The sequence below is a fragment of the Archocentrus centrarchus genome, chromosome 7 (genome assembly GCF_007364275.1).
Source record: "Archocentrus centrarchus isolate MPI-CPG fArcCen1 chromosome 7, fArcCen1, whole genome shotgun sequence".
In the NCBI taxonomy this organism is placed as follows: domain Eukaryota; kingdom Metazoa; phylum Chordata; class Actinopteri; order Cichliformes; family Cichlidae; genus Archocentrus; species Archocentrus centrarchus.
In genome coordinates this window covers 7,820,579-7,828,162 of record NC_044352.1, presented here as the reverse complement: position 1 = coordinate 7,828,162, position 7,584 = coordinate 7,820,579, and positions in this window count along the sequence as shown.

The window sequence follows — 7,584 nt, the reverse complement described above, 5'->3', positions numbered from 1 at the left end:
GCCCAGTACTTTTGTCCATATAGTGGATGTGTCAGCTGCACTGACTCCACAGGAGAAATGGGGAGGCCTCTGGGACACACCCATAAAACAAAAACCAGTGGGCCCGCTACAGCTGTAACACCTACGAGTCCCAATGTGAAAATGCTATTTGATTCTTGTGATTTTCATCTGACATAAAACCTGGTTGATGGAGTGAATCCTTCCAGCAGGTTCTCCTTTCTCTGCAGATGTCTTCTGATCATCTGTTAAAGTCAGCTCTTCGTCAGCCTCCCTTGACTAGATTTGTGCACTGAAAACTGGGTTCAGGTGGATTATTAAAAAGCAAAGTCAGTCTTGCTATAGGTCTGAAAAGAGAAGTCACTGAAAAAGTGGCTTAAACCTGCATTCTATCTAATGGCCACCAGTGGGCGACTCCTTTGGGTGCAATAAATCTGTTTGTTTTGTATATAGGTGAGTAGGAAAATGGACTTCAGTAAACACTTTCCTAATGAGTTCATGGTCTCGATTGCTAGTTTCAAATGCTAATAAATACAACATGGTGTTATTTCTTAAAATTATAGTCACCATTAGGGTCAAAAAAGAAACTATAAACCAAGGATAAAATTTAGGGTACGTCTATCAGTTTCTCAGCCACACCCACCCCTCACATCTGGTTTTTAAAACAGTAAGATGACAAAAACCTTCAGCTCAAGTCTTCACAACATGTCGTGTGTCATATGTCCGTCTTTTATATCCAATGCAGTCCATGAATACGGTCGTCCTGTACCAACCAGCATGCCAACTTGTTGACGTTTGTTTCAGCTGGTGACGATGGTCTCTTTACTCACACCACACAACTGCCCTTCATTCCGTCTGCAAATTGACTGCATACTGTATATAGCATTTTTCAACTCTACCCGAGCCCCTTAAAGTGCTTTTTTTACTACTTTTTTACTACAAGCCACTTCTACTCATGCACACACAGCGCTTTAGTCTCTACCTTAAAATTCTTTTCTAACTATCGTGCACACACTCAAACTGATGGATGCATCAGGGGCAGTGTGGGGTTCAGAAACTTTAACATGCAGACCTTCAGTTTGGTGGATGTCACAGTCTACCTCCTGAGCCACAGCCAATCTCCACTGCATACCTGTAAATTATATCCTGCACTGTTGTTATGCTGTCATTTTGATAAAAATGACTAAAGACAGATGTCTAAACAGTTTTCAAAATACTCCAATACATCTGCAGTACTTCCCAATGCAGCAACCAATGGGAAAGTCTGCAGGTGTGACAGCATACAGAGGTTAAAAAAAAAAAACAGGACACAGACCAACGCTGTGAGAGCTCTGACAAAAGTCTCTGTAGCCTCTTGCACAATTTGTCCCAGTGGCCAACTCTGAATAGTTGTGTTGGTTTCAAACTTCCACTTCACAATGACTGATGTTGCTGTAATTCTGGGGACATTCAGAGCTTCAGCTTTAATATTGTTGCCCTGATCTCTGCCTGCTGTAATTTTATCATAGAGGACTAAAGAGAATCCCTTGGACTTCATAGTTTGGCTGTTGTCCTGACATGCAGTATGTTACACAGGATATATACTTTCCAAGCTATGTGCAGTCAATTCAGTTTACTATGTGCAGTCAATTCAAGACACATATCAAGGATAACTTAAGCAAGCTGGATGCACCTGACCACAAATTTTCCACTGGGAATGAATACTTTTGGAAATAAGTTTTCAGTTTTGGCTTTTTATATATTTAAATAGCAATTTATTGAGTGTAGATCGATAGGAAAGAGAGATTTTTTATCAGTTTAAAAACATATCTACAACACAGTAAAGTGTGCAAAACTGAATGTCTAAATACTAAATCTTGCTGCAAAATGAGGTATGATGAGAATTTAGTACCCGACTTTCAATGCCAGATTTAATCGTTGCATTCTTGATAAATGCCTGAGTAAAACTAAAATGATTTTTTCCCCCTAATATTACTGCTTCTTCAGCCCTGAAGTCATTAAGGCTCAGCTCTCAACCAACTAAAGAAAAATGTAAGTATTTAAGGTAATGGACATTTAATGTAATGTCATGATTTGGAGTTAATTTTGTCTCTCGCTTCAGTTTGACCCTGTATTGGCAACACACATTTTTATTATCTCATGTTTAGTCTACAAATGCCAACATTTCATATAAAGCAATAATTCCTTCACCACTTCTGCTTACAATGAAGCATGCAATCAAGCCTACTTATGAAAGGTGACCATAGCTGGAGCCCGAATATGAGGAGGATGTGACATTTTTGGCGAGGGGCCAGCCACCGGCTTGAACCCCCCCCCCATGCTTTCTGTCTTTCTTCTCTGTTTGTCAGCACTTCCAAACATGGCTACCTGCGGAGAGCAACAGACAGTGAGACTCTCTCTTAGGGATGCCAGGCTCCTGTATATTATGTTTTTAGCGTGCCTCGGATTTTTTCACAGCAGCCTAAGTAACTCCAAACAGAGCCGAGCAGTCCAAGTCCTGCTGATACCGACGTTGCGCCAAACAAACCTGTTGCTGTGATACCGTCCTCTGAGGCAGCGATGAAAGACAGACGCAGTGCAGTGGTGCTTACTACGTGCTGGTTTTCCACAATAACAACAGCTTGGTTTCTAGTAAGGTGTCTTTTGTGACTGTTTAGCCTCCATCAGAGTAGCTTTGTGTGATTCACAGTTCAAAATAATCCTTATTTTTCTTATACTGGACCTCGCTGTATCCTACTGTTTCATCCACTTGCTCATTTCACCTCCTCTCTCCTTACACTTGAAGGTGGATAGAGCTTCAGTGCTCACAACCAGACTGGCCACGACTGTATGAGGGATATCTGCTCTCATTGACATCGCGCAGAGCCATGAGTAGGAAAAACTGTCGGAAACCAAGTGTTCAGAGAAGTCTGAGAAGCACATTAGATTCCCCTTTAAATTTAGTTAAATCTAAAGATCAACTGTTAATCTACGGAACAGGTTTCCCGTGTAAAATGTATCAGCTTTAATTTAGATTCATACTAAAAGTGAATAAGGTTGCAAAACCAAACTTACATACATTCATTGCTAAAACAAGGTGTCAGCATTTTTTTTCCCCAGAGGGCAATACTGAATTAGATAAAGTAAAAGTGAAATGTTAGATAACTGAATTAAAACATGATTAAAGGTAACAATAAAAATAATGCTAATAAAAAAAAAATCCCTAAAAACTATATGAAAATTTAAATCTTGCCACTTGTCATGTGCCCTGAGAGTCCTTCGGGTTGTGCTTTCAGTATTTTACAGGCTGGATGGAGATGGTCTGTGGGCTGCTTCTGGCCTTGGCCTGTATTTCACCCATGTGTGCGCAGACTGTCTGCCATTTCACACCATGATTTTCTTCACATTTAAATTATTGCCAGTATCTGCTACAATTACAGCTGTTACGATGGTATTCAAGAAAGTAGTTACATTTTTGGACAGGAAGCCGAGAAGATCACTCCAATGCCAATCCAAGTTTTTTTGTTTTTCTAAGAGTTATTTTAATAAATTTGCTAATCTTAAACTCATTTATAAATGCTTAAATAATGAGGCTCAGCTTTGGGCTTAGAAACACCTGAAGCATCCAGTGGAAACTGTGATGTGCCATCACTTAAATGCTGTTGGACAAACAGCTTTTTTACTTTCAGGGGATCAACATGCGGCATTCCTGACCTGAAGACCAGACCAGGGTGCCAGGGTGATGAAAATCCACCTCCAGTATGACACTGTCTTTCTTCTTGCCAGCTCTTTGAAACAGCTGTAAGTAATATTTGATATTGGATGATGGGCTGCATGAATTGAATTAAATGTTGACAGAAAATACTGAAGTGCAATTATCCATCTAATTGCTTGCCCAACTAAAGCTGCGTACTCACTGGAAGTGATTCACACTTCTTTGAAGCTGCCAGCTGGTCCCTTGTGGGCTTTCAAGGCTCTGGTTGCTAAATATTTACTCACAGGTCATTTGTCAATCAAAGTAATCTTCACTCTCTTTGGTCTCTTCAGTCGTTCGCCTCAAAGTATCTCGTGTGTTGCTCATGGTTGCATTTTGGTCATACCGCCGTCTCCAACCACTGTTTTCTCTAGTGTGGCTGTAGCATTAAGTACCAGAGCGTACCGAGGTGTGTTCACGTGCATGTGTGTGGTTGAGTTGTGAACACAGACTGACGACCAGTCTAGGATGTACGCCGCCTCTCCCCATGACAGCTGAGATAGGCCCCAGCACCATCACGACCCCTAAATGGAATAAGTGAAGAAAATGTATAACTGGAAAATTCATATTCAGAGGTGGAGTGTGTAATGTTGGAAATTTTAACCAGCAGAAACATTTTGGATGGTTTGGTTAAGTTTCGGCGCTAAAACTGCTTGGTTAGGTTGAGGAAAACATAACTCGTGCTGAAATAAACCCTTTCACTTTGATAACCACATGGTAGAAGGTAAACTTCACCTTTCTCAAACAAACTTCTCTTGTTCTTCGTTCATCCATATGACAGTTTTCATGCACTTACCCAAATAGAGGCTAGCGGTCACCTGTGTAAACAGCAGTCATTTGAATTGTTCAAGCACTGGGCATTGTTTTTCTTTTGTAGTAAGTCTCACAAAAACTTAATTAAAGCTGTCTTGTATCACTCAGATGCAGAAAGAGGCTGATTTTAATTCTTGTGTATTTGTTCCCACATGTTGTTTTGCCACTGTTTGATTTATTGCTTGTCTCTGCTACTTAATTATTGCCTTGAAGAAGAAAAGAAGCACAAACACTGATAATATCTTTGCACAGCGCCTGTAGAACAATATCACACTTTACCTGCACAAATAAGTGCCATGACCACTTCTCTGCAAAACCCATGCAAACTGAATATGTCACATCTTCTCTGAGTAATCTTGTAGTAATGGCATCTGGGTGAGGATGGTTTCAAAATGTGACAGCAGCTATGTAAGTATTTTCAGCAATTTAGATCTCAAATTGCAGCTGTCAAGAATATTTTGAGTCTTCCCTCAGTCATGCGTGGCCTCTCAAATTGTGGCCCATGTCTCTATCCTGTCTCGATCCCGGCATCTTTACAGGTTCACTCAGCAACCTCTGGCGCAATTACAGAGTTATACGAGGACACAGGACACGTTTAGAAACACTGGTCCTGCTTGATATTCACACAGTACACACTCACACACACACACACACACACACACACACACACACACACACACACACACACACACACACACACACACACACACACAGGCACACACACCTCACAGCATGATCAGGCAGCAGGAAAGGACTCTATTGTAGTTGGAGTGGAGACGATGGGTTTTAATGACACAGTATCTTTCAGAACGCCGTTCCCATAATTATCCTCTGTCTGACATGGATCTGTCATTAGCACTGATTGTTTGTCCTGATGCCCACCTTCTTGGGGAGAGAAGTGTGTGAGTGTAGGGAGGAGGGATGGTGTGGATGTTTGGATTCCCCAGAGCTGGGCAGGTTGCATCCAGGAGCCCACGGGAGGCCCAAACTGGAGCCACTGGTGAGATTGGTATCGTATTAATGGCTCTGCAGGCTCCAAGATACATAGCAGCAAAACCATAAGAGGCCCTGGAATGTGGAGCTCCTTTGAATCATTGTCATAATTAGGGACAATTGCACACGCAGACCTAAGAGCTATTGTGCTCATTTGGAAGCTGTCTGGCCTGACTTTTCTCATGCTTCAATACACTGCTTGTGTCTGTGAGTGAGAGTGAAAGGACTAGTTTATTTTATTTGCATTTTGCTGACAATGGTTAAACGAGAGTTTTGATACTGGTTTCATGGTTTTGCTTTTCATAAAAAGCTCGAGCCACACAAGGAGTGGAAACACTGATTTTAGTTAACCAGAGGTTTTTAGCAACACATCCCACAAGCCTCTCATTTTTGGGATAATAATGTGTTAAGATTGTGCAACTACACATCACATTGTGCTCCTCAGGGTGTCAAATGTCTTTTGTCAACGTCTGTAGCTGGGGTCACAGAGATGTACATGAGTTGTCCCTTTAAATTGATGCCTATATGCTGCAGCTGCAGCAATATATTAGACTGAAAGATTTATCAAAAAATCATCCAGAAGTCTTCATGTTTTGCACTTTTTCTTTTCTTTAAAGAAAAATTATTAATCAGGCCCACCACAGTGAAAGAATATTGTTGGACATGACTCTTTTCTGGGATCTTCTTAGATGAGAGCAGCAAGAGCCAAGCATAAAACAGAGCAAGCATCAGTGACTACAACACTGAGTATCTGATAAGTCAGATACAGCATGAAAGGAGGTGCTGGGGTGGTTGCAAATTCACAGTAACCACCACAACACCTCCTCCAGTGTGGAGACTAAAGCAACTAAAATACTATACCCTATATGGTATATGCCAGCTGGATGTATTGGAGGGTATCAGCTCAGTTATCAGGTGATGTGGGCTGACATTAAGTTCAGCTGATCTCCCAGGATTGGTCCAAGCTTCACTTTGTGACCTGCCTGAACTAATACTATTGTCATGGTCCACCAGGCCCCGTGGGTGCTGGCTCACCCATTTTCTCTCTCTATCTCTCTGCTTCACTTTCTCTCTCTCCTCTTTGGATTCTCTAATTTCTGTTCACGTAAGAATTGATGATGACCTCTGGGAACATCGGCGCTCCGAGCACTACAATTCCCAGAGGGCCTGCGCCAATAGGATCGGAATGAAGAGCAAGTATGTCAGAAGATGGTGAGGAGTAGCCCATGCAGCTTGGCTGAGCTCGCCTCTCCCCTTCTGAGAGGTGTAGAAGGATATCCACTGTTGAGTGCCTGTATTGCAGTAGAAGGTCACTCATTTGAGTGTTTGCAGTGGCAAAAAGGAAATGCCTGGCAGTAATGGTGGGGATACTGGCGGACAAAATTAATGAAAGCACCCTACCTGAAATTCTGCTCCCTGTCATGGTCCTCTGGTGTGGAAGCTTGTTTCCACCACAAAAAAAAAAAAAAAAAAAAATTCGCCATCTGTAACTTGAAATTTTGACTTAGTAACTTGAAATTTCAAGTTATGCATCTCAAATTTTTGCATTAATAACTCGAAATTTCGACTTAGTGCTGCCAATCAGGAAGCTCTGTGATCCGTACTTCATTTCCTTGTTAACCGGAAGCAGGCAGCTGACAGCTTCCTGCTTCCTGCTTCCTTGTTAACCGGAAGCAGGAAGCTTTCAGCTGTCCAACAGATTGACATGAAAACATTGATTCCTTACCTTTTATGCAGCTGTTTTTTGCCAGAAGACATTTTGACCATTGATGGTCAAAAACATGCCAACAATTTGTTCATGTTTGCTAGAAACTGCTAGCTCACTGAAACTGTCGCTACCCCATTTTGAGTGCACATGAGCTGGCGGCATCTGCTTCCGGGTAACAAGGAAATGACCTCTTTCTCGGAGCTTACTGATTGGTAGTGCTAAGCCAAAATTTCGAGTTATTAACATGAAAATTTGAGATATATAACTCAAAATTTTGAGAAAACAACTACAAATTTCAAGTTAGCAACTTGAAATTTCAAGAAAAGAGCTCAAAATTTTG